The sequence below is a fragment of the Zonotrichia leucophrys genome, chromosome 1A (assembly GCF_028769735.1).
Source record: "Zonotrichia leucophrys gambelii isolate GWCS_2022_RI chromosome 1A, RI_Zleu_2.0, whole genome shotgun sequence".
Taxonomy (NCBI): Eukaryota; Metazoa; Chordata; class Aves; order Passeriformes; family Passerellidae; genus Zonotrichia; species Zonotrichia leucophrys.
Genome location: NC_088170.1, coordinates 46,559,755 through 46,586,330, shown reverse-complemented (window position 1 = coordinate 46,586,330; position 26,576 = coordinate 46,559,755). Strand labels below are relative to the sequence as shown.

Below are 26,576 nucleotides of genomic sequence, written 5' to 3'. Positions count from 1 at the left end.
ACAATTCTGTTGTCCTTGCAGACAAATAGGACCCAATGAGATTTCAAATAATAGTGTTGACTGAATACATGAATCTAAGTCAGGGAAAGCTTAATTTTATTTCATTACAGTTAACAGGGATTCACTTTTATTTTATTAGAATTAAACAAAATATAGAGATGCATGCAAGTTAGTAACTAAAATCTGCAGGTCCCTTTCATTATAATCCGATTTCATTTTCTTAATAATACTACATTCATTCCTAGAACATGATTTAAGTTAACGCAAAAGCTTTAATAAATTCCAGTGACTTTTTATCTGTTTTCATTAGCAGAAGTTTACTCAACTCAGCTGACGGCCAGCAACACTTAGCAGCCGAGCAGAGGTCAGGGCTCTGGAATAAGTGCAGGAGGCACGAGGACAGAATGAGGACTCAGTCATGGTGCTGGGAGTGTAAACTAAACATGGATGGGGAGCAGAAAGATGAAATCAAGTGGGGTGCGTCACACTTACTTTAAAGACATTGTCAAATTCCTGGCTGCTGACTGTGGCATACAAGCATGGGAATGCAATCAATTGCCCATAACCTGCCATCAGCCTTTTTTCATTCACATGAGTGATATGTTTTGAATGAAGGTATGGAAGGGAAAATGATCTGTAATAAAATAACTATATTTTGAATAATTTTCCACTACCTGCTTGTTAGGTCTTATATCAAAGTAAAAATACATTCATCTTTACAATTACCATATTTATGCCTCTTAACACTGTTTTTTCTTTTCCCATTTGCCCATCTTGCATTTATTCAATCTCCACTTTTCTTCCTGCTGATGTTCCTGACAATCATCACTCTCCCCTTCCCAGCTAGAGAAGTTATCATTAATGAAATTTTTAATGCTGAATTTTAAAGACCATTATTAGATTTAGAATGAATACCTTAAAAAAGGATTAATAAAGAAAATGGAATAAGGATAGAGTTGTTGTTTCTGATTACCATCAGAATTAGGAAAATATCAGAGTAGCAAGTTTACATTCTCAAGATTACAATTATTATCCAAATAAGAATATATGGATTCAAAATGAAAGTTAAAATCTGGAGCAATCAAAAAAATACCACAAATATTTTTGTCAAGTAGGCTCCTATCTACCACATAGAGATTATTTTATTTCATACTGCTTTTGTTAGCTAGCTATACTTCAGCTCCTACTACATAATTTAGCTTCCAAGATGCTACTTCCTGTTAATTAATAATGTGCTTCTGATCTACACAAACATTATTTCTGTGAAAATTACTGAAAGACAGCAGTTTCTTTAACCACCACACACTATTCTGCAGGATTATCCTGGTCATTACTGAAGAATAAGAATGTGCCCGGTTCTGCCACCATAACATATTTGTCTTCAGGTCTTCTTCCCACAAGGGAGAAATATGCAGATGACTGTCCTGTTTTGTTAAAGCCCTTTTCTCTTCTACTTCCATAAGTAATTTTGTCCTAGGGGCTACTGGAAAGTTGTTCTGATAATGCACACATAAATAAGCTCTGATGTACTCAAATAAAAAAAAAATTTAGAAAGAATTTGTATTAAAGTAAAATACAAAAAACATGTTGGTCTTCATTTCTCCTTTTTTCAAGATGTAAACAGGCCTCCGAACAAGATCTCAGCTATGCGGAAAGAATCTTTGTCTTTTCCTTCACAGGGAACTCCCTTTTCCTAAAGAAGCCCAGCAGAGGCTCTACTCCCAAACTCATGGGGAACCAGGCCAAGAATTTTGAAAATTACACCAAGACACCAAACTTCTTCCACAGTCTTGTGAGGAGATGACAAAGATAAAGCTGCCTGTTCTGCCTACTTCAGCATTTTCAACTGCTCCATCCTCAGAGACAGTTGTGCCACACAGGTTGAACTGAATGTATAGCCTGCAAAAGGTGTAGATACTGAGAATTACAACACCTGCTGACAAAGGTGGTGTGGTGTCCTAGCTTACAGAAAATCTTAAATACACAAAACTCCCCATAAAAAGACACTTTGAGGAGTTTTTATGCATCTGTTAAATAGGTGTGTAACAATTCTACAGAGTACTTCACAATTAGATTTATAACGATTTATCATTATCCCAAGCAATACTTGAGTATTCTCTAGAGTTGTCTAAGGAGTGTTTGATAGAAGGTTTTAAAATCTAGAATTCTTTTGACCTGTGTTTTAGCAGTGAGATACCAGAGATAACTTGTCATGCATTTTTCCTAGCAGCAGCCCATTGAGAAGAGATTAAACAAATGCTACAGATTTTTAGTTCCCTCTGGACTTAGGAAGAATGTCCCACCATAAACATATGGAGGGAAATCACAATATCACAATGCTTGGAGGAGGTGATCCTTTAATAATAGCCAGCTTTCTTGGGCCCCTCTTCCCTCCAGGGCTTTATCCCATGGTACTTCACCAAGCAGTGGGTACCAAAAGGGGCCAAAAAGGGGCCAAAGTCTGCCCCCTGAAGTCCAGGGCAGCGGGTCTGTTGTGCGTTCTCCTCGCTGCCCTAAGGATCTTGAATGCCACCATTTCATGGTCACTGCAGCCAGAGTTGCCTTTGGGCTCCACACTCCCTACCAGTCCATCCTAGTGGGTGAGAACAAGGTTCAGCAGCACCTCCCACCATCAGCAAATTTATCACTTGGAAAAAGAAATTATCATCAATGAACTTCAGGAACCACTTGGATTGTTTATGCCCTCCTGTGTTGTCCCCCCATAGTTATTGGGAGGTTGAAGTCTCCCACGAGGACCCAGCTATTCTATATATCAATAAAGGGTCTCATCCACTTGGTCTTACTGGCCAGGCAGCCTGGAACAGACCATCACTTTGTCACCTGTCCCTGCCCTCACCTTAATCCTCACCCATAAAATTCTCCGTTGCCTCCTCCTGCATTCCCAGGCAGAGCTCCAGGCACTCCAGCTGGTCACTGACACACAGAGGAATGTCCCCTCCTCACTCCTCTGCCTGTCTTGTCCTTCCAGCACTGCAGCCACAGGAGCTATAAGATCATGCTTTACCTTGAGTTTCCTTCCCAGTTCAAAATAAGACCAGTGTAACAGACAAAGCCTGGGAAGGGCAGGACGGGAAAATGTCTCACAGCCTTAGCCAATGGGAGGGGAAAGTCAGGACAGCCAAGCAGCCATGGCCATCCTTGACTGCTAAAGTGAGGAAAGCTGAACAAGGAGAATAAGAGCACAATGTTTCAGGGTCACAAAAAAGGAAAACTGCAGAAAAGACCCACTGCAGACTTCGGTCACCTGTCAATTTGAAAGAAGCTTTCCATGAGGCCACACTCCCATTCTTTATTTCCGCTGGAGAAAGCACTAAGTGAGAAAAGGAGGCAGATGTGACTGAACATTAAGCAGTGAGCTAAACCCACAGCATAATTTCATGTTCAAGAGGCCATGCAAGTCCAAAAAAGCCAAACCAGGAGTCTGTGACTGGGTGAGAGAGCACAGTTCTCTGACAGCTCTATTCCTGCTGTGTGAAAGGTGAAGGAGCTATGGGGGAAGCCCCACCTTTCTTTCAGCCTTTGATTAACTTTTTCTCATTTGTTTCCATATCCTCAACAGCAAAATATATCCCTAGGCACACCCAAGACACACCTTTCCTAGACAAAATATGATCCCTTTGAGCCAATTCCAATGCTCTACATCCACTTGGCAATGAAGAAGAAAGGGGCCAGAAGAACAATTAATGAATTCCAGTAATGGGTATCAAGAGCCCTTATTACTTCCTTGTCTAATTAAAAAAACAGAAAAGGAAAATGAGATACTGGAGATGGAAGTGTAACATGAGATACACTCCAGTATGCTATCTAAAATACACTTCAGTACAAATGAGAAAGAAAAAGAGTCAAACTACACTAATGGAATCTAGAGCCTTTATATCACTGCCTCCAAGTGACTGAAATCTCTTAAATTTTAGGCATTTTTTTCCCAAGAGCTTAAATAATTAAGGCACTAAAGCTGTTAAGATTATGACTGTTTACCTCCTTGGCAGCAGCACTTCACAGGTGAGCAACAAGCTCATTCTCACTTTTCCTCAAATTAATTTCTCTCAGCAGAATGACATTGCAAGGAAAGAGGATGGTATCTTTATTTTTAAAATTTTACTCATCATATTAATTAAAATCTGCATAGTCAATTCATTCAAAACTTCTTTGTAGAACAATGGCAGTCTTTTAGAGGCAACTACAGAAATAAAAACAGAAACGAAAGGAAATAAACCTCCAAGAAAAATAATTTATAAACTTAAAAAAATAATTGCAGTGTTTTTAATCCTGTTGCTGGCAAGCCCACACTAGCAAGTTTACAGTTGATGTGTTCCAGACTACACCAAAATTATGCATGTGTAAAATGTTCATAATAGAGAATAAATGTCTAAAATTTATTAAGGTTTCATGCTGATCCTCCAGTCTGGCAAATGTTTGTAAAACGAAAAAAAAAAAAAAAAAGAAAAAAAAAGACAGTGTTAAGTAAACATTTCAGACCTGAACCTTCTTTATATGCCTTTGAACCTTTCCTTTCATGTGCAATACCTGACAGCCCACTGAGAATAAAATGCTGAAAGCCCCAAAGATGGGTAAAACAGAATTTCTGACTCAGGAAATAAAGATCAGCTGAATATGATTCCCATATGGCAAACCAGATCAATGGAAAGCAAGACCAAAATTTACAATATCTATACTGTGCAGTACAACATGGAGGTTGTCTTTTATTGCTGGTAGCAAAACTCCCAGTGGCCAGGAATAAAAGCAGGAACAGAGATTATACCTCCACTAATGGTGAACTCTAAAGATACATACACATTGATAGATTTCAGATTGGAAAAGGAAAAAGGGAAAATTTCGCTTTGCTTTTATTTAGTGTTATGGAATATCAACCATCAACTAGAGCAATCAACTTTCAGCACAAAATCCAGGATTATTAATATAAAGGCATGTTTTCAAAGCCAAGGGGAGAAAAAACTCAGCAGCTTGGATTACCTGATATGAAAAGAAACACTCTTTGCTGTAAAACTAAAACAGCTTCAAGGCTACTTTTGCGATAGCATGTGTGGCTGAATGTGAGAGAATGTATAACAATATTATTACTTTTATTTCAAGATTTCCTGTAAAACCTCAGGTCATGCTCATGAAGACTTTCTCAAAAAGCAGTGATAAATCTGCTGAATACTTTTCAGAACTTGAAAAGGGGCACTGGGCAGCAGGGAGGTAATGAAGCAGTTGTCAGCGACTGCACGGGCAGAGCAATGCTCTCATCGGGGTTAGCAGGAGCCCTCTGCCAGGGATGGCAAAGCACTGCACCCAGCCCTCTCTGCTGGGGTCTCAGAGGGCACACAGAGCCACACGTCTAAAAGCAAAGGAAAAAAGACCCAACTTTTCAGATTCCTCTAATAAAGTTCAGATGGAAACACACCAAAGAGAAATTCTTAAAAAGAAAACAAAACTGGCAACATTTTTAGTAAATATACAACAGACCAAAAAACCTGTCCAAAGTAAAAAGATATCAAATCACTTTCAAGCTTCAGTAAAATATTTTCTCTATTTGAGCATAAAGTTTCAACAAAAAAGAAAACCTCACAGCGTCTTGGACCTACCTCACACTGCACTACTCCATCACTTTCCACTTGAAATTAAAGATATCCACAGCAACACAAGAGCCCTGTTCCAGGATGTCCATGGAGAGATAAGGGTGGAGGTAAACAATAGGAACTACATAGCAATACTGTCTTCTCTATCCCTCTGTAAACAAGCAAATCAAATATTTTGACTCTCTATATAAAGAGAGATGATTTGCCTAAGAATTTTCAAGCCATTTTTCCCAGGCGGTGGAAACCTATGTATATATTTAAAATCATGTCCATAGCAGAAATTCTACAGGCATTCAACCTGGCTGATCTTCACAACTCATGGTTTCACCACTAGTAAGCAATGCATTCAAGTCAATCCTGGCTCTGAAAACCTAAAAACTTCACCATGTAACTGGTGCATTAAAACATATTAATGTGATACTTCATCAACAACAGTGTGACACGCTTTTAGCATAACCAGCAAATGCTGCCACTAAAGATCAATAGAGAAAAAGCAAAGAACAGTAATATTTAAATAAATTTATCAAACATCCTCTTCCACAAGAGAAATGGTAGAGGACCTAAAAAAAACCATTCTGGACCCCAGCAGATCACCACTCACGTGGAGGAGGTGATTCTCCCCTTATCTCTAACAGCACACTGCTGCTCTGAGCTGGATCACAATTTTGTACAGTTAGAAGACAGTGTATACTCTCCTCTAATGAGCATTCTTTTTGCCCCCCTCCTTCAGCAATATTACCATTTATTTAGGCCGATTGGGATATCATCTCTCTCAGTCTTTGGTTACATGCACCTAGGTCCTATAGATTCGAATATTTTCAAAAGATTTACACACAAATATTGTAGGACCTTTGCAAATACTGCCTTTAAAGTACCCCTCTTCTCTAAAAGTGTACAGCTGTTATATTTCCATCGCTCTTATTTCAAATCTTGTTCTTATCTTCTGTTCAAATCTTGACAAATGTAATCTCACTCTACTGGCATAAATCCAGTATCCCATTATATATTAATCACTTATCTTCCATGTCAAAGCCTTCCTATCATCTCTCATTCCATATCTGGAGGTAAACTCCCTTCTCCTTTACATCCAGGCTGCCAGCTTCCATCACCTATGTGTTATTTTTTCAATTAAGTGTCTTCAAGCTTTTTATCCAGGCTGACGCCTCACACTGCTATGAACACCCACAAGAGTAACTGATTAACCTCTTTCAAACTGCTTTGGCAGGAAACCTATGGAAAATTTTAAAACCAATTATTTGTTGATATGCTATGATAACTCCTTGTTTTTCTGTCTTCCTTTGCCTGTTTCTAAACATTGTCTTTACCCACATATGTAAATTGTCCTGCTTCTGGGTTGGGACTCAGTAGTTCTCTGTTTGCACAGAACCCAGTGGTGGTCCTTCCACTTTATATCCAGGTCTCTAAAACACTGTCAAAGACAAGCATAAAGTGAACAAATATCAATACAGCAATAAGCACACTAACCACAGTCATGCTTCTTTCAAAAAAAAAACAAAATAGCCATCAAAACAACATTGATACATAGCCTGGTTGCCAAGTACTGCTAGTATAATTCCTTCAGCAAATTTCAGTGTGTGTCAGAAAAGTCCTTAAAGCACAACCTGAAGTATCCCAGTGAAATATACTTTGAAGTCCTTAATAATGTCCTCTTGCAAATAACTACTCTCAGTGTTAAAAACAATCTTCCTCCCAATGGGCTTTGTTATGCCCTCATAAGGAGGATCAACAATACTCTATTACGAACTATCTTCTCTCCATAAAGTCTTTTCTCCATATAGCTTTTTAAGAATGTATAAAAAAAAAAATTGACATCAACAAAGAAAAACAAAGGAAAGAAGGAACTTAGGAAGATATCTAGCTTTGCTATTTCGAGTTAAGATATTTTTATACATTCAAGGGTATTATTTCCCAGTTTAAATATAAAATGTTTATATTCAGCCAATTAGGCAGAATAAATAGGTATGCCTTTTTTAGAGGCAGAAATTTCCAGTCTTGATGCAGATCCTGCTACTGAAAGCAAAACCAGAAACAGTGTCTCTCTAGAAGTATACCCCTGTTTCTCCTTGTACTTAAATATGTTTTGATGAGGTCTCATATAATATTCAAATTAACCAGTATAATTTCCTGTCTTCTTAATCATGCATTTAGTTGGTGTTTTATCAGCTGGTATATTTCCTCTCAGCCTTGTACAATTTTTGATCAGCTTCATAGTTTACCTTCACAGAACTAGCAAAGGACAAATATTCACAATACACCCTAGTTATTAAAAAAAAAAAATCCTTAAAAATATCAGGCTGTTTACTTTAGCTCTTATTATTCTTTATTAATTTCTCATAATTTAAAGAAAAAATCCTAAAATCAAAGTTTTTGGAGGAAATAAAACAGTACTATCTAACAAAAATAAGAGTCAAACCAAGGAAACTGTTAGCATGTAACACAACTGTGAGAAAGGGTTTCAACGCTCACTTATGAACCAGATCTTCAAAGATTTTCAGTATCTAAAAATACAGCCCATCCCTCTCTCACATTTTTTATGCCTGTGGCATAAAAATTAAAAAAAAAAAAATTAGAGACACAACTCCAAATTGTAAACTGACTTTATTTCCCATCCCTCTTACTCTTTTACAAGCTGAGTTGTGTTCTTACCACACCAACTTCCCCCACAGCATGCAAGATCAATGCCATTCTAGCCTCTTCTCTGATGAGCCCCAGCTGCAGAGGATGGAAATCATGCACACTGCAGAACATATGGGGTACCGAGTTTTAATAGCCTGACTCTCTAACACTGGGTTTGGGAAGTTTTTACACATCCTATTAATTATAATAATATCAGTGAGGCTTACCCAGCAAACAAGCCAAAGTAGCTGAGCTCTGCAAGAAGTTTTTCAAAGGTATAATGGAGTTAACCAAAGGGCATTAGTAAGTACCTAAGGAAGAGTGCGAGGAGATAATAAAAACAGGCAATCAGCTGCAAAACATGATATGAGACTTGAAGGCTACCATTTCCTCTTTTAAGCACAAGATTGATTTTCTACTGCATCTCTAAGCAAATTACTTGAATCTGTAGCCTTACAGAAATCAGGTTCCACTTTAAATTTTTCCTGATACATCTGACATTTCAGCTGACAAGAGGCACTTTCCATTGTACAATGATTTTGGTAAAAATTGGATGATTTGTTGTACTTCCACTGTATCTTATGCAGCTTCTTCACTTTGCAGTATTCCTCTCAGTTATATGGAATTATCAGGACCCTCCTTTGTTGATGAAATAGTGTGTTTCTAAAACCATCCCCTCCACTATTAGGGGAATAGTGGAGGGGATCTTTAAATAAACATGACAAGAAAACTTGAAAAAGTACAAGCAAGAAAAAGCAAACAGAAAAATCATGAGCTACACTCCTTAGCAATAGAAGCGCTCTCAAAAACTTCCAAAAGCACAGATTAGAAAGGATTATGGCAGAGGAAGGTTTCCTTGACCCATATTCTGGCTTCCAGAAGTATCTCACAGCCCGATTACAGGGGCACACTTGCTTAACACCTCAGCCCTGACAAGCCACTGCCACTGTGCAGGGCATCACATGCCTTGCCACGGCTCTCATCCAAAAGCTCTGTCCTGGCTGTCCAGGAGGGTATGGCTGCAGCTATAATGCTCTAATTTTTCCAAGACCTGTACACTTTTAACAGCTGAATATGAAATGAGTTAAAGTACTTTGGAGAGCTAGAAGCAAGTTAAGCTGTCTGCACAGATATAACCTTTGTATTTTCTGACAGCTCTATAACAAAGAAAAAGCATCGTAATCTCAGAAGTTCAAAAACCATTAAAAAAGTCTCCTTAAAAGATGGAAAACAGACGTTCTCCTCTCTTCTTCTTCATACTTTTAATATCAGCAGAATTATATTTCTTTCTTCCTGTCTCTCTCTCTTGTTGTCAGGGTTTTTTTAAAATTTGAACATATTTTCCATCTGGCCTATCTTAAGACTTCTGAACTCTTCTGTCTGCCCATTATGTATGTAAGTATGTGAAAATTAGTATACTGCAAACACCAGGAGTTGGATTATGTTTCATTCATTACACAATGACAATTCAGCCTGTCACCCACAAATATTTGTGAGACAGCAGTGAATCACAGGGTACCAGGATTCTGAGTTTCTAAGAAGAGCACATAGGCACTTCCAAAGCTGAACTGTTACAGCATCTTCCTTTGCATCATCAGCCCTGACCTGGCGTCTGCCCTGTAAGCAGAAATCAGAGGCTCCTGCTTGGGCCAAGTTAACCATGTCAGTTATCAGTAAGAGACTAATCCTTTGTAGTGTGGGTCACACTGGATCAATGGGACTTACCCAAGCACTCTGAAAGGCACTGCAGCAAAGCAGATGGGCCACAGAACTCAACTCCAACTCCACATCTGAAATGTATTTTACATTTTGCATGAAGTGACTTCAGTCAATGTTCACCCATCCATGTTACAGGTAAGATAACAGAGTTATCCTTTAAAGAAAGAGTAGTGAGCCTTAATGAATAGTAATTAACACAAAAGGCACACACATTCAAAAAACACTCAGTGTAAGACATAGGCTCATTATTCTTGTTTCTATTAAATCTACCTTAAATAAAGGTACTTGAATGAAAACATGATAACCTTTTCCTCTTTCTAAATAAAAAATATGAAAACAAGAGCTTCCACAATGGGGTATACAGCAGTTGCAGAAATTATGCTTCACAAAATAAATTTGTAATGCCAAGCATTTGTTCCAGTTTGCAGTCTTTTGTTATTGTTTTCAATCTTATTTATTTGTTTATTTAAATCCTTCAGTTATTAGTGGTCAAATTTAACATCCCATCCAAACATCCAACCATCAACAGAAGATTAAAATTAAAAAAAAAATACAATAGTCTGCATGAGATTATACTGAACTGCAAACAAAAGTGGCAAAAGCAATTAATCAACCTTAAATGAGCAAAAGCTCTAGATCAACAACGTGGTTTAAAACAAATCAAAACTTTGCAAACAATCATAGAAATGGCTTTTTTATTTCAAGTATACTGAATTTTAACAGACTTCAAACTGTTAGAATTGCCACCCAGAGACAGAAAAAACACAGCTTATGCAGCTACTCACTAAATATATTTTCACATTGCCAGAAATTTTTTTAACTTCTCACCAAGAACAAAAATGCAGGCCTTCAGTGGAGTATACAGCTACAGAAGATGCAATGCCTTTGATGTTATATTGGAATAACCAACCTGATCAAGTCACAAGTACAATGTATATCACAATGATTTGCAGAACAGCTGTCGGGGTTCCTTTTACAGAGTTTAGCTTTGTGTAGTTTGCTAGAACAGTTTTTACCACAAGTACTTCAGATCTGCCAAGTAAAATCAAGAAGCACAATTTTCATTTATGCAAAACATGTTTTGTGGGAAACACATGGTTGAACTGGAAGCAGTTTGGGTACAATTATTAGCTGTTTTACACAGTTCTTATTACTAGACGCACACATATGTGAAGTAAATTCAACTTAAAAATTTTGTTTTAATGCGTTAGAAAATTCCAGAATGAATTACCGACACTTGAGCAGTAGCTAATTCACTTTCCCCTCAAATTTTCTATAACAAACTGAGCAGTAAAAACAAAAACCTCTTTACTCAAAATGCACAGAAGGTTTTGGAAAAATGAAATGCAGTTGATGTGCTTCAGCAGTAGGGCACCACCTTCCAAATAACACATCCATATTAAGCCTACAGAAACGCTGTGGGAAATATTAAAAGGACAGATCTCTTTCTGCAGGCTTTTAAGGAAACTATTCCCATTATTTCTATAATTGAAGCAAAGATTAGGGAGTTTACTCAACAAGAATTTTTTTTCCCCAAATCAACATTTGGGAATCATTTTTTTCCACTCTCCTCAATTTGTAGCTGGATATCCATGGCACTTTTACCTTGAAATTACCTTAAGCTGCACCAGGGGAGGTTCAGGTGGGACACCAGAAAGAATTTTTTCATAGAAAGGGTTTTTAAGCATCAGAACCACTGCTCAGGAAGGTGGTGGAGTGACCATCCCCAGAGGTGTTCAGGAAACAACTGGACATGGCAATTAGTGCTCTGATCTAGCTGACAAGGTGGTGATCGAAGTTTGACTCAATGATCTTGTAGGTCTTTTCAACTAAATTACTTCATGATTTAAGTCCCTTTTAGAGCTCAAAGGGTTACACTACAGTTTTACCCCAACATAGTATTAAGCAAATTAACAGAAAGATGATGAAGAATACCTTGCACAAGAAAAACCTATGAAAGCAAAACACTGACACTTTCCTAAAGAATGTATTTTCTCATACATCTCTACTCTTTAGACCTTCAGTTTTTAAAAGCATAAAGCGAACTTTAGCCTCATGCAGTTAAACTACCCTTTGTGCAAAAGGCTATTTCCAGAAGTATCTAATTTCTCCATAAAATAATTTCTTCCCGCATTTAAATAATTCACAGGAAAAATGGACTGTCCGCTGAGAGAACGGTAACATTTAGAACAACAAAAAAGCCAGATATGAAAAATACCACAACACCAGTGAAAGAAATTGACTTAGCTAGCTTTTCTAATTTGGTCAGTATCTCTTTCACTGGGTTGTAAGCATCTTAATTTTTCTTCTGTTTAAGTGTCAGAGCTACCACAAACCAGCACAAAATTCAGGTAGTTAGTGAGAAACACAATCACTGGACACATTCACCAATGTAAAAAACCTGCTTCTTTTCCTTTTTCCATCCAATCTTAACTTTTCTTGAGGAAACACTTCTAGTCTTCATCCAAGGCTCTCCTTTAAGAGAAACCAACTCAGTTCTTGCAGCTACTGTGCCTGGAGTAGGGATAATTTCTCAGTCTAGAAAGCATTTCAACAAGTGAATGGAAAGCAGTGGATGGATTAAATTAGGAGACCAAAGTTTGCAATCACTGAGCTCCAGAAAGCAATTTACTGGCATTCTCTATTTAATTATATCAACACCTCATAACCATTAATGAATTAATCTTTACTGTACTGAGATTAAGTAACTCTATCACAGAGTTCTGCAAGTATACATCTGAGCCAAGAATTATACTTAGAAATTTTAGGAAGGCACTTAGTCTCTATCATCATCATTCTTCACAACATTAAAAGCAGTTAATTTCAACCCCATAAGCCATCACCACTGGCCCCCTTCCACACCTACTTAAGATAAAAAATGTTTGTTTCTCTTACAGGCATTCTTGTCCATATCCACACAAATGTGTTCACCCCAACAGCAGTTTACTGAACTTGAGAAAAAAAAGTATTTTTCAGCTATAGGCCTGACATGTGCAAAACTCGTTCCCCCTCTTCAACCCACAATGCCCCCTTGAGGGAAAAAGAAAATAATTTTTTTTAAAAAAAGGCTCTGAAGAGTGAGAAAAGAACTTCCTATACTAACAGCAGAAACAAAATACAAATTCAAACAAAGGTAGTCCACGCTTTTAACGCTCATCTTTCTGGTTTGTTTTTGTGGGGTTTTTTTCTGACCCTTTTTCTCATATGAAACTTCATTGCCTTCACCATCATTTAGAGCAGTTTCAAGAAGAGTACAGGGACTCAAGTTCTGAATTTTTTTCCATGTATACCAAATTCTACATATATACTTAGGTATCAGATTAAGGAAAAAAAATACAAAAAATATTTCATTTTAACTTATAACTAAGAAAACCTGCATTTCTAATAGGCAATCAAAGAAAGACAAATATTCACAGAGAAAAAGTACCAATATTTATCACTGAGGAAAATAAATCTTTAAACCTGTTATAAGCTAGTGCTCCCTGCAGACATCCAACAGACATGGCCCATGCCTGTATATCAGAAGTTAAACAAGGAAGTAAAGATTTCTGGGAGGCTTTCAGTTTCGTGCCTTAAATCCTGGGTTTAATTTTCTCTCCTTGAAGTCTAAAGAAAGAAAGAATTGTGATTTATCTGTTATATCCAGTACACGTTTTGCATTTTTGAATGCATCTAAATTTTAAAAAAATATGGAGAAAGTCATTTGCACTAGGTTAATAATTACCTATAAGAAAGATACTGGAGAACATAGATTTCTTCAATATACAGTATCATCTTCCACCAGCAGGCACACACAAAACAGAATGAGAACAAATTATATTCAGATGGTACTAATGTTCAGGATTTTAATATTGCTGTCCTTACTACAACTATATAAAACTCTCTGCATAAAGGTTACCTCTAACACATCTTCTAACTCTTAAACACATTAAAAAACACCCTTATTACATTGTACATTTAACCACAACACAAGAAAAGGTTAGCTCCCAATAATAACCTTATAAAGAAAGCACAGTATCAGTTAAATGGATTTTAAGTAAGGGTCCAAGATCATATTAGGCAGCAATTATAAGCTACAAATTGTATTTTATATCTTCAGTGAGAGTTAGCACAAGTCTTGCTGAGTCAAATCTCTGCTATAAAACCTCTTGCCATGCTTTAAATGCTGCAAGCAGCTGAGCCCTGAGGGGTTAAAGCTAATGCTAAAGGTAAAGGCTTGAAGAGCTGACCAGATATCTTGTGGCCATAGATCTAAGTGTGTCAGGCACAGGCAAATATACCGTGCTGTGCTTGCCAGAGAAGGCCAGGAGTAATAGATCAAGCTCATCAGCTGTTGAGGAGCCTACCAGAGATGCAGCAGAGATTAACATTGGTTTCACTGTGCCTACAGCCATCTGCACAGAAAAGGTGACACTGGACAATGACTCACGCTTCTAATGCATTTACTTTTCTTTGGTGCTTGGAAATAGTTTCTTCCAAACAACACCTCCTAAGAAAGAGGCCCCCAAAGTGTCAGGAGGGAAAAGGAATGAAAAAATCACCCCAGTCATTCAATTTCAAAGAAAGAGCAATGTCTTACTAGAGCTCCCCAGGTTCCCAAAGCAGCCATCCTCGCAGCCTGGCACAGCGGGTCACCCACACCCGTCACTGCCCTCCACAGCCAAGCTGCCAGCACTTACCACCTCAGCCCCCAGCCCAGAGCAAAGCAGGGAGACCTCCAGGATGCCCTTGCTGGAGGAGGTTTCCAAGAGGAGAGACTCACTCCCTCCCAAGCACACACTGTGAGCCTTGGGTCTGTGTCTTGTTTTGCTACCGAGGCATTCCAGGCTGTGTCAGTTTGGATTGCAACATAAATATTGTGCAACTGCAGGCTCCTTAGTTCCAATTATGGTAATATTGCAGGTGACAATGAGAAAGATATTTTTAATAGTCTCTGGTTACATTTTGCTCCATCTGCATCTTAGAAAAAGAGAAATTCAGCTTAAGGAAATTTTGTTGATACATGAATTTGGAGCAAAACTGTAAGCCTAACGATGACTTGGAAAAACAGGTCTTCCCTATTCTGATAGTAATTTAGTATTAGCAACAATGACCCAAATGTCAGTCACAGAATACAGAAAAATGTTTATAAAATTATATTTAAATGATACATACACATATTTAGAGGTTTGGATATTATTAAGTCACAAAATGTGCAGGCACCTATGTATAATAATGCTAATAGTTTCAGTTTAAATAATTCTAGTTACTGAAGACAGGTACCGAAACATATGTTAAAAATAGCACTTCAGTTAAGTCCAGGACAGCAGGTTCCATTTTTACACATAATCGAATAATAGAAATGTATTCTTCTACTGAGTCACGGAAAGATTTAAAATGCGAGCGCTGAGCCTGCAACTCCGAGGGACCAGTCAAGTACACAGCCTTCTCCATCTGCCACCTCTCTCAGGCTTCACAGTAGCTCTCCTCTTATGTGACAATCAAATGATAAGGGAGAGGAGTATCAAAAAGTGAGAGCAAGGTCCAACTTCAGCCATACGCTTTCTAGACAAACATACAGTGAATTACTGTTGTTCACACATTGCCCAAAGCTCCAGGGAAATGCCAGATTTGCTGCATATGCATATTAGCACCAATCATGAGGCACACAACACCCTACAGCCACAGCCCACAGTACTAAGCCTGGTAGCCATGCCTGGCTCATCAGACTGGATACTTTAAAACAAACATCTGGGTTCATATTTTCAGAAATGTCTCTTTCATATGTCCGTGGACCCTCACCAATGATGTACCTGAATGCTGTACTTTTTCGTGTTTGTGGTGACTTGCTTCAGAGTCTATGAAACAGCTGAAATAAGAACTTTTATTGAAAGAAAAGCTGGTAACACACTGATTTGGCTTCAATATGCATGGGAAATCCATCACCTGTCTCAGTCTAGGTGACTTTGAAGAGCAGCTAAGTAGTTGGTAACTTCTCAGTTTCAAAAACCTGTTTTGGACAGGCACATACAAACACATGAAAATCACCAACCAGCCTCAGCACCTCAGCCATAAAAGCTAGTCTTCATAATCACACTTCAGAAAGCCTGGGATCAGAGACGAAGGCCTTGGATTTTTCAACACAAGTGTGTGGCCATCACCTCAAGCACATCTCCTGAAGCCTGAGACAATTCAAGCCACAAGAAGCGTGCGTGCTCCAGAAGCAGGGAGGCTCAATTTGAGCAGTCCTTCAAGTGCCAATCTGCTGCCAGCCACAGAACCACTGAATCATTCACTGATCCAGGCCCCACTGCCAGACCCAGCACACCCAGACACCACAACCAGCCCAGAGGACAACCTGAAGCTGGAGCATGGCACGACTCCAATGCTGCAAGCCATAGATAGTCTGGAAATGAATGCTAACCTGGTTCAGAAGCATCCTTCCCTCATTTTTTCAAGGGAAAATTTGGAAGGCCGTGTTTTCCTATCACAACGCATTAAACACCTATTTTTACATTGTAAAACACTCTCCAGCACGGTCAGTTCCTGCCTGGAGAACCACATTCTTCAAACACATTCCCTCTTTTAGCAAAGGATTGACAGCACTGCTCTTTAGAATACTTTCTCTGCCATAACCTGAGATGCAATAAACTCACTAGGATACATTCACTTTCTTCCTCAAGGCTCTGGTCTCCTTGCCAGAAAGCTGAGGATGGAGAGAGAAGCCCTGTGATCAATCACACATGCACAGGCATGGACACACACACACACTGGATCGATCACCAGCTTCTTCACCTACCACCCCTGCAGTAATGCACAAATATTTTGGCAGTTCACCATTCTCCTAGCTTCTCTGTGATTTGAATGTGTGCCCTGATTCCCAGACTCAAAACCAAAACCAATTTTATAAAAGGAAAAAAAAGAAAAAAAAGAAAAAAATCAACCCAAACCAAACAAATGCAAAAATACACAAAACAAACAAACCAACCCAACCAAAAAAAAAAAACCTTAACCAGTATTTTTTAAGGGTTTTCATATGTCAGTTCATAAGAAGTACATTTCTGGTTGCTCAGGTATACTTCACACCCTTTCCTGGTCAATAATAGAGGCTCAAGAACAGATCCAGAACATCCAACACCAAACATCATTAACTCTTCCCCAAGATGTCACTCTCTTAAAATAGAATACCAAGTTATGAAACTTCTGTATATTCAATGTAGTTATCTGTTGAATTACTGACCATACATATTCTTATATGTATGCTGACAGTTATTGTATACTGAAAACAATTTACAGGCATCTTCACGACATTAAAAGTAATTTAAATGCATTCAGGACTGGTAACAAATGGGTCTGAATAAATTTTTGTACAAAAGCATTTCATGATCTTTAGCAAAGTTCCATCCTAGTATTTTTACAGTTTTAACACCCATACATTCTTTCAATGAAGAATGATTGTTGCCACATATCACAGAGTTCTCAGCATCTTCCTCTTACATTCACCATACTGTACACATGATATCATGTATTCCTTATTGAATATGTTGTTCTACAAAGATGAAAACACTGACACAACTGAAAAGCCCAACAGCAGATACGTGTATCTCTGCAGTCTGTGCACACCTGACTGCATTAGGTTTTCATGTTTTCATTTACTGGTCATGAGAATGCTGTAACTACTGCAATGAAACGACAATCTTGTTTGTTTTCTCTCACAGAGAAGTGTCTTAAATCAGAGATATTTCAATTTCTGTGTTTCAGACTCTAAAAAATCCTAGTCTGTTTTCCAGACAGTTTTCTTCCCTTTATCTTCAAAAGACCTCTGTCCCCCTTCTGTCACATGAATAAACTGATACTTTTTTTCAGTATTAAATATCAAATTTCAATGCAACAACTAGAAAGTAAGTTTCCAAAGACATACACTAGATTTAACAAGATCTAGTATTTAAAAAATATCGGCCTCAATTAGGGCCAGTGTAACCTGGTGTAACTTTTGTGCCTGCCATGTGCATAAAGCCAGTGCACAAAAAAGTTTGGTTTTTCTTCCCACAGAAGTGAAGGTGAAGAAATTTATTTTCCATATTGGGCACCAGATGAAAATCACATTGCTCTTCCGAGACCCTCAGCCCCTACTTTCTGAGCAGCTGCCCATCTCCTGGCAGCGCTGTCTATGCCTTTGCTGGCTCCTGCCCAGCCGCATGTTTTCTCTGGCCTTTTCCCCCGCACTTCCCAACTCTCCATTGTTTGCATGCTGTCCCTCTATTTTCCAAAGCCCTTTGGGGCTTCCCATCACTAATCCTTAAAATTTGCTCTGCAATATTTTTACATGGCAAAACTTGACAATTTCTGATCTAATTTCCAAGCTGTTAAACATCAACTACAGATTTTATTACACCACTTGTTTTACTAGGTGGGTTACAATTCCAGAAGAACAATATGCCCTCTCAACATCAAGGCTTACAAAAGGATAAATCAACAATGTAACTGTGAGCAATTTTTGTAAGACTTAGCACTGACAGCATGGTAAAGTTGAAATGATGTTTACCTCTTTTACATTTTCTTCACCATTCCTGGGCAAGTTCAAAATCAACACCTAGAAGATACTTAAAGTATCTTTTATTATGCTTGATATAGCTTTGCAACTCTGAGACTGTTTCTCCAAACACAAGTTTCATAGTTTTCAGGCTGAATAACACAATTAGGTCCTGTTCAACAAGCAATGTAATATCACAGCCATTCTCCTTCCTTCTCTGAAGGGACGAGATGGCAAAAATTGTAGTGAGAGCATCCATCAAGATTAGACAATTTTAATAAAAATATATGTCAAAATGTAATTAGTCAAACTATGTCAGATACATTATTTAAAATTACATGAAATACATAACATATCATGTTGGTTAAGGCTGAAATACAAAAGCTGAATAATGGAATAAATCAGCATTTGAATTCATGTGAAGACAAATTCTGAAGAAAGTTGCAAAATACACATCATGCTGATCGAGAAAAAATAAATTATTCTACAATGATCATCAACTAAACATCAATCTTAAAAGATAAAGGATTTGTCTTGTAACAATACTTATTTACAAAATACTGTGCCTAGAAAACCCTAACAACTTTCCAGTTATAAATAGTGATGTACCCCCTAGGCTCAAAACATCACTGTTCAAATGAATTTCCAGTTTTGGGCCCAACAGTGTCTCCCACTGGCACAGGCCCACTGGAATCTCAGTCATCCTCATAATGTCCCAGAGGCAAACTGAAACAAAACTGATATCAGCAATTTACAGAAATACTTAACATGGTGCAATTTGCAGCCGTGTCTGATTGACCACAGAGGTCCAAAGGAGTTCACTGGGCAAAGGCCTCGCAGTGTGTGTCCCTGAGGACCCTGCAATCCACAATGGGCTGGAAACGTTGTCAAACAGATACTCCATCAACTTCTTCCAGTACCTGCTGCCCACAGGAAGCTGAAGCTCCTTGGTAAACAAGCAAGTTCTACAGGTAAGCCAAAGCCAGTCTGTGAACGTCAGAGGGTTCTCTGTGACTCAGAGGGCTGTATGATGGAGGTCAGTAGTTTCTCCTTTCACCCCAGGATGGACATCACACAGCACTGCAAGGGAGATGGACGGAGCAGGCAGGGCAGAAAACCTCTCTTCTGCATGCTGAATGAAGGTGCTGCCTGTCCTTTAAACCTGTTTGCTGTTCCTCAGCCTAACCAGTTAGAAAGGCATCTGTTACCCACCTGAAGCCCTGTGCCACCCAGCAGAACAGACCCCCACACTGAGGGCACGGAGAGGGTGCAGTGCACCATACCCAAGGGAACCAGCTGTGTCCTCAGCAACCAGCCTGATTAATGCATACAGTTAAATAAGAAACAAACTGCAGCAAACCCATCTCCAACTACAGATGTGTAATTACTATGAGCAGGAAAAAGAAATAACTAAGTAAATGAACAAAAAGTTAAACCTACAATATTCTTATTCCCTCCCCTCAGCAACCTCTACAACTTACTACAAAGACTTAAGACAGTAAAGATCTTAAAACAGTATACTTAGTGTTTTACTTTATTTTTCTTAGAATAGGAACTGAAATTGTGATATTAAACATAATTCTACACAAATTCATTCCTCAGAGTTCAAATGTTACTTTCTAACATCATCCCAAAGTATACATTGGTAAAGCAATAAACATCGTAGCAACTGTTCATTAAAGAGATTATTTTCAGCTACTTCAGTGATGACAGCATAAGCAAGCTATTACTGGCATTTTCAAAACCACCTTTCTGACATGAAACATGGTGTTGCCCTTAAACACAAACCTATCAGAAATGGGATTAAAAACAAAACAAAACAAAACAAAAAAATAGAAAGCAAAACCAGATTCAAATCTTGCAACAAATAATAGATGTCTCTTATAACTTGCAGTGAACATTTTGGAAGATTTTTAAAACAGTACACTTGATTAAGCTACTGAAAGCCTCAGAAAGAAGAAAAAAAAGATGATCGGGGCTAAATAATACTTGTGACACTGCTCCTTGTTTTTATGCTGGTGTAGAAGTTTTGAAATTTAAGTCCAAAGCTACTCTTAGAAATTATAACAGTAAGTAGGCTTATTCTGTAAAGGAACAAATGTGGAAGAAAGCCTTCAAACAACTAACAAGGAACTATTTTATTGCAATTTTAAGATTAATTTTAAGAGGTTTGTTTTTTACAGCTAAGATTTTCTACAATTGCATCACTTACATGATGCTTTTCTGGTGCCACTATTTTACACACACAATCAAGAAAGGTATCAAATCAAAACAGGGCAGGGAACAGGAATCTAAATGACAAGTATTTTTTCTAACAAGGATTAGCTGAGAAGTATGCTACAGTGGCTGTGAAAAAACAGACAGTTTGCATTACTTCTAGACCTATTAGCTGTCACAAAATTTTAAAAGAAAAATCAGTTCCAATGTACAGAAAATTATAATTTTACAACAAAGTTGACAGCATTTTTATTTTGACTGTGATTTGCATTTTTCTCCAGTTAAAATCATTCCATGAGTACTTTTCAGTGACCTATGTGCTAAATCGTTTTCATTTCGTATGAGCAAGTGACCTCTTAACAATACAACCAACAAAGAAAAAAAACATGACTCGTAGGAACCATTCATTTTCAGCCACCATCACAATTTAATTTCTCCAAAATAAACCAGGTAAAAATTGAAATAGACTAAAAAAGTACTCCGTGTTCAAGAAATATTAATTAACCCCTCTATTGGAAAGACAAATACCAGCCCTCACATATGGATGATGAAAAACAACGAGGTTAAGTGACATTTTCAATGACACATAGCAAAACACTGCCACAACATGGATCACATCTCAGAAGTTTTCTACTGTTTTCAGCCCACTAGCCTCGAATAACTCCTGTGCATGCAATGCTGAATCAGGTAAATTTCTCAGAATACCAAAAGCTTACTCCAGCTCACACAAATTAGTCCTAAAAAAAAAAATCTTATTCTACAGTAATTAAAAAAAAAAATTAAGTCCAACAAGAACTTAAAAAAAAAATAATGGAGTCTCATAGGAATGTTTCTAAGCAAATACACCATTATTTTTAAAATTATAGTCCCAACACATTCTATTGTGGAAAGCATTAAAACATGTATAAGCAACAGATTACTACAGGAAAAAAAATGCAACAAAAAAAAAAGCCAAACACCACCAAATAAACAAATCACTTCAAAAATCTGTGAAATATTCACCTGACTACTGCACAAACCCCAGTGCAGCTTTTAAAGAATACCATGTAGTTACTGATTGAAATGTCCTGAACCTGGTATATTTCTTTTCCTCACACTCAAACCTATTCTAATCTGGTTGTTCCTTAGAGACTATTTGGTCATTTTACATAAATATTCACTAAACAGAAAGCTACAAAACATTTAGGTTTTTCCTCTCTCAGATGATATAAACACTGCACTGTAGCAAAGATCCCGTGACACAATGTAAAAATTGCTGAGGTTAAACTAAAAACAAAGAAATACACAAATATTTATACAATTGATTCTGCTTAAGCTTCCTCCTAAGGTTACTGTTAAAGCTTAAAGCCTACACCAACAAGGCCTCATATGAAGCAGTGTATTTCAGGTGTTACATATTATCAAAATAAATTAGGATGTCTAACCACAAGCATTTTGGAAATGCTGTATTTGAAATACTCTTTCCTTCCCCTTAGCCTTTTACTGATCTACTATCCTGAGTAATTAAATGAATGATTTAAGCATGCAAAAATTCTACAGAACAAAACCATTTTGTAAAGACTACATTAAAACTGCAGATTACTACAAAACGGGTATTTTGCGTATCTACATTTACATGAACAAATTATCATCGTCAAGAAAAAACTTTAGAAAATACTTATTTGAATGATTAAAACCATATCCCACTTAGAAGGTTTACTGTAGCATTAGAGAAACCAATTTAATAATTAATCATATTTTCTTTAGAGTAATATTACTAGCAGTAATGTTTTTTCTTAATGGCTTTAAATTACTTAGCACACAGAAGAGAAAATTTAAAACTGTCAAAATATCTTAAAACTTTGACTTCTTCCCCCCCCACACACACAGATTAATGGGGAGATATAGACACTATGCACAACTTCTGAGTCCCACCTTCGTAAAAAAATTTCCAAGGGCCTGATCCGAGCCTGTGAAGTCAATGGAGCGATTCCTACTGCTGCCAAAGGAAAGATTCCCACTCTCAAGAGTTGGGTTTGGATAGGGGCTCTCATGCACAGAAAGACAAGGGAAGATCCTCTTTGGAAGAGGAACTTCTGTGTTTCTCTCGGCTCGTATGTACACAGGCAAGACTTCCTAGAAGTACAAGCGATTCCCAGGTACAGGGTACTGCCCGTTCCTCCATCTGTAGCTCTGCACTCTTTACTAATAGAGGACAACACCACAGATTCATGGTGGTTACTTTTGAGATTATTTTTCCCTGGAGAATACACCAGCAGCCCACTTTCTACCTGGACAATTCTCGGAAATTTTAGATGAGCGTTTTCCTGCCAGCCCATAGCCTAAGCTTTACGCCCCTCCAGTAGCTCCATCCCGGGACCTTACCGGCGCTCACCGTTCTCGGCCGGGGCTGCGCTGCGGCACGGGCCCGCTGCCTGCCGAACCTGACGCGAGCCGAGCTACGGGGGCAGAGCGGACCCGCCTGACGGAGCGCCTTTACCGGGGCCGTGCGGCTGGGCACGGGCGGCCGGGAGCGCAGCCGCCTGCGCACCCGCGCTCGGCGCGGCAGGACGCGGAGCGGAGGCGCCGGCGCTCGCCCTCCGTGCTAGGGCTACCCTGGCACTGCCGATGGCACGGCACAGTGCAGCCCGCTCCACAGCCAAGGCCGCCAAGGCCGCTCTGCCCTCACAATCTATCACGCTTCCCAAACTTTCCAAGTCCCGAAGCCCTCCTCAACTTCAAAGCCAATTTTAAGTGAAGGCCCCTGCGTACCAGGCACGGAGGCCGCCTCCGGAACCCCGCAGCTCCAACATCATTATTTATTAATTGTTGGGTTTAGGCAATTTTGTCTTGGGCCAGGAGACGACCGTGCTCCCTGCGCAGCCCAAACAGCGCCCGGGGGCACCGCTGTCCCACGGGCACCTCGGCGCCCTGCGCTTCCCCTCCCACGCCAGCGGGGGCGCCCCGGGGCAGCGCGGCGCGGGGCGCCCCGAGGGGGCGGCCGGCAGCGGCCCCTCCGCGCGGGCCGGCGGGAGGAGAGGCGGGGGCTGGGGTGCGCCTCTCCCTCCGGCGGGCAGGCGGGCAGGCAGCACACAAAGGAGAAACGTGACACGTTTCTTCACCCGGGCGTCTACTGGGGAGGTCTCGGGGAAAAAGAAGAAAGGAAAAAAAAAAGGAGGGGGGGAACCCAAAAAACCCCAACACACCACCACACAAACGGGGAGGCAAACGGCGGGCGGGTAGCCGAGCCTCCCGCACACGCTTCCTCGGCAGCCTAGCCCCAAGCCCTCCCCGCCTGGCACTTCTCTACCCGAGCGGGGAGGCTACAGGTTGTTTGTTTTTAATTACACGGGGGTGGGGGGTCCGCGGCGCGGAGCGGCGGGAGGGAGGCCCTGCCGACCCGCAGCCGCCGCGAGTTGTTTTGGGGGAGCTCACACCGGCTCCCGCGGCGGGCCCGGCCCGGCCCGCCGGGCACGGCCCCAACTCCGGCCGGGGCACCGCAGGCTCCCAGCGCAGAGCGCGCCCCCGCCCCCCGCTGGCGGTGCGTGTTTGGGAGCGGTGCCACCGGGTGCCGGGAGACCTGACACATGTCATGCTGCGGCCCCGCCGGCCGCGGCCAAACTTTCCCGCGGCGGCGGCAAGTCAGTGAGCGGCGGCGGAGGGGGGTGGAAGCGCTGGAAGTAGCAAGTCACACCGGGGAGCGGAGGGAGGAGGGGACGGGTGTGCGGGGCGGGGTGGGGGGGTAGCACTTACCGGGAGGAGACACCGTGTAGGGCGTCCCGGCGAGCTGACACCGAGAGAGAAAGGGCGAGCGGAGCCGCGCGCAGCCGCGCGCACATACAGAGTCCCTGCGGGCGGAGCCGCGCGCGGGCCGGGGGAGCGGGGGCGGGCGGGCGGCGCGGGGCCCTCCGCGGGCGCGGAGCGGCGTCGGAGCCTCGCGCCCTCCCGCCGGCTGGCGCTGCCTGGCGCTGGCGGTGCTGCTCTCCCTCCCCCGGCGTGCGGGTCCGCCCGTGTGCGGAGTGTGCCGCCTGTGTGTATGTGTTTTGTTGGGAATGCGAAAAAAAAAAAAAAAGACGAGGAAAAAAAAAAAAAGAAAACCCGCCACACACCCCGGCTGCTTTGGAGAGACGGGAGTGCGAAGGGAGCCCTCCCTCACATGATCGCAGAGTGGCCTGCACAGAAGTGCTAATAACGCGGGGAGGGGTGGGGGGGAAAGCAGCGGAGGGGGAATGGCAACAAAAAAAAGTGCGGCGGGATGCGCCGGGCCGTGCCCCGCTCCGCCCGCGCCTCCCCCGGCCTGTCCCCGGCGGAGCGGGCGCTGTGGGTCGCGGCGGACGGCAGCTCCACCTGCTATGTAAACAAACCGTCGGGGAAGTTGTTTGCTGGCGGCGGCTGCCCCTTCCCGCCCCCTCTCCCCTCCCGCCGCCCTGCTCCGCCGGCTCCGTTAGACACAACGAGTTTAGCAGACGGGCGGAAAACAAAGCCGTGTGTTGTGCTGGCAGTGCCGGCCGGCTGCAGCCTGCTGGCAGCCCCCGAGGTGCCGCGGCCCGCGCGAAGGCAGCCCGGGGAACCCGGGCGGGAGGGGAACGGCGGGGCAGGCCTGGCCGATAGCAGCAGCTATGCCGGGAGGCACGCGTGGGCCCTGAAACTTTCCTTCTCCCGGGCCCCGGCACTTGGAGCAAGGTGCAGGACCCCCCAGATGTCCGCAGCAGAAACCGGCCTCTCCCCGCCCGTCTGGAACGGCTGCCCCGCCCTGGGGCTGCCGTTCTCCCCGGGAAAAACACTGCTAAGTGATTTCTGCGTGGGATAGGGTATCGGGGAAACGGGGAGAGAAGTGCTGGCATCGTGGCCATAGCTGGTCTTGTCCTCCCTTGTCCTCGCCACGGTTCCCAGTAAATCGGCGCTGGGGATGTGTTTGGGTGGAAAGACCTTGCGTGGGCGAGGGAGAAAGCGGACGGCGGTGGCCGAGCGGAACGCGGGGTTTGTTATTTCGGAGCCTACCTAATTATCGCGCGGCAGCCCCAGCCTTAGCAGGGCTCTCTGTACGCGCCGAGGGCCAGGATCGCAAGTGACTGTCACTCAGAATTAACAGTCACCGCATTTATTAAGCACAATTAAAAATCCCACAAACTTTGCCACTCGCTGCTACAGGCAAGTGGCAGACCGCCTGCCCGCCGCGCCACTCGCTCCCGGGGCCGCCGGCCAGCCCCGGCGGGGGCACTGCCGCCCGCTCGTCACCGGCGCGGGGGGTGTGGGGGGGAAGCCGCTATCGCGGGGCGGAGCCGTCGCAACTCGGGCAACTCGGCGGGGCCCCCCGCGGCGGCCCCCGGCCCAGGCCGCCCCCCGCCCCGCCGCGCACCCTTCCGCCCGCCCGCGGCGGCGGGGCCGGGGGCCGGGGCGGCGGCGGGGCCGTGCGGGGCGCGGCGGGCCGGCCGGCAGCCAATGGGGCGCGGCCGGGTTCGCGAGGTGAAAGTTCAGCGCCGGGGCAGAGGCTCGCGGGGCCGCGGTGCTGCCGATGGGTGGCCGTAAAATATATTTATTTGCTACTCGCGGCTCTTTTGTCTTTTTGCCCCTCGTCCCCCCCCTTCGCCCCGTCGCTGCCCCGGGTTACCGGGGCGCTACCCGCTGCCGCGGAGGGCTGCGAGCGCAACGGTTGCGGGGGACACTCGCGGCGCACCCCGCGGAGCCGTGGCACAGAATTCCCGCGGGCAGCCGCCCTCCACGGCTCCGCGCCCCGCGAGCCAGCGGGGCGGGAGGGGAACGGCGCGGGACCCGCCGCTACGCGCCCCGCCGGCCCGCAAACGAAATCGGGCCCCGCAGGCTCCGGCCGCGCATGGGCTCCGCGGGCAGGGGCGCGGAGCCCCGCGGGGCGCAAGCTGCCTGCTCCGAAGACCGCCGGCCCCCCCGTC

At 42.3% G+C, this 26,576-nt stretch overlaps 1 protein-coding gene across 11 annotated transcripts in view; it reads right to left on the bottom strand.

The window, feature by feature from the left end:
• FOXP2 (forkhead box P2) overlaps positions 1-25,719 on the bottom strand; it is a 405,934-nt gene extending 380,215 nt beyond the window's left edge. For 3 of the 11 annotated variants that reach the window (XM_064702670.1, XM_064702656.1, XM_064702667.1), the window contains exon 1: positions 24,421-24,597. The gene's annotated coding sequence lies outside the window, so the exon portion shown is untranslated. Of the gene's footprint in view, positions 1-9,965; positions 10,105-23,052; positions 23,068-24,420; positions 24,598-25,668 lie in introns of those variants that run through there. The other 8 variants (XM_064702671.1, XM_064702673.1, XM_064702668.1 and 5 more) reach the window with 6 other exon arrangements.
• Positions 25,720-26,576: the final 857 nt, after the last annotated feature.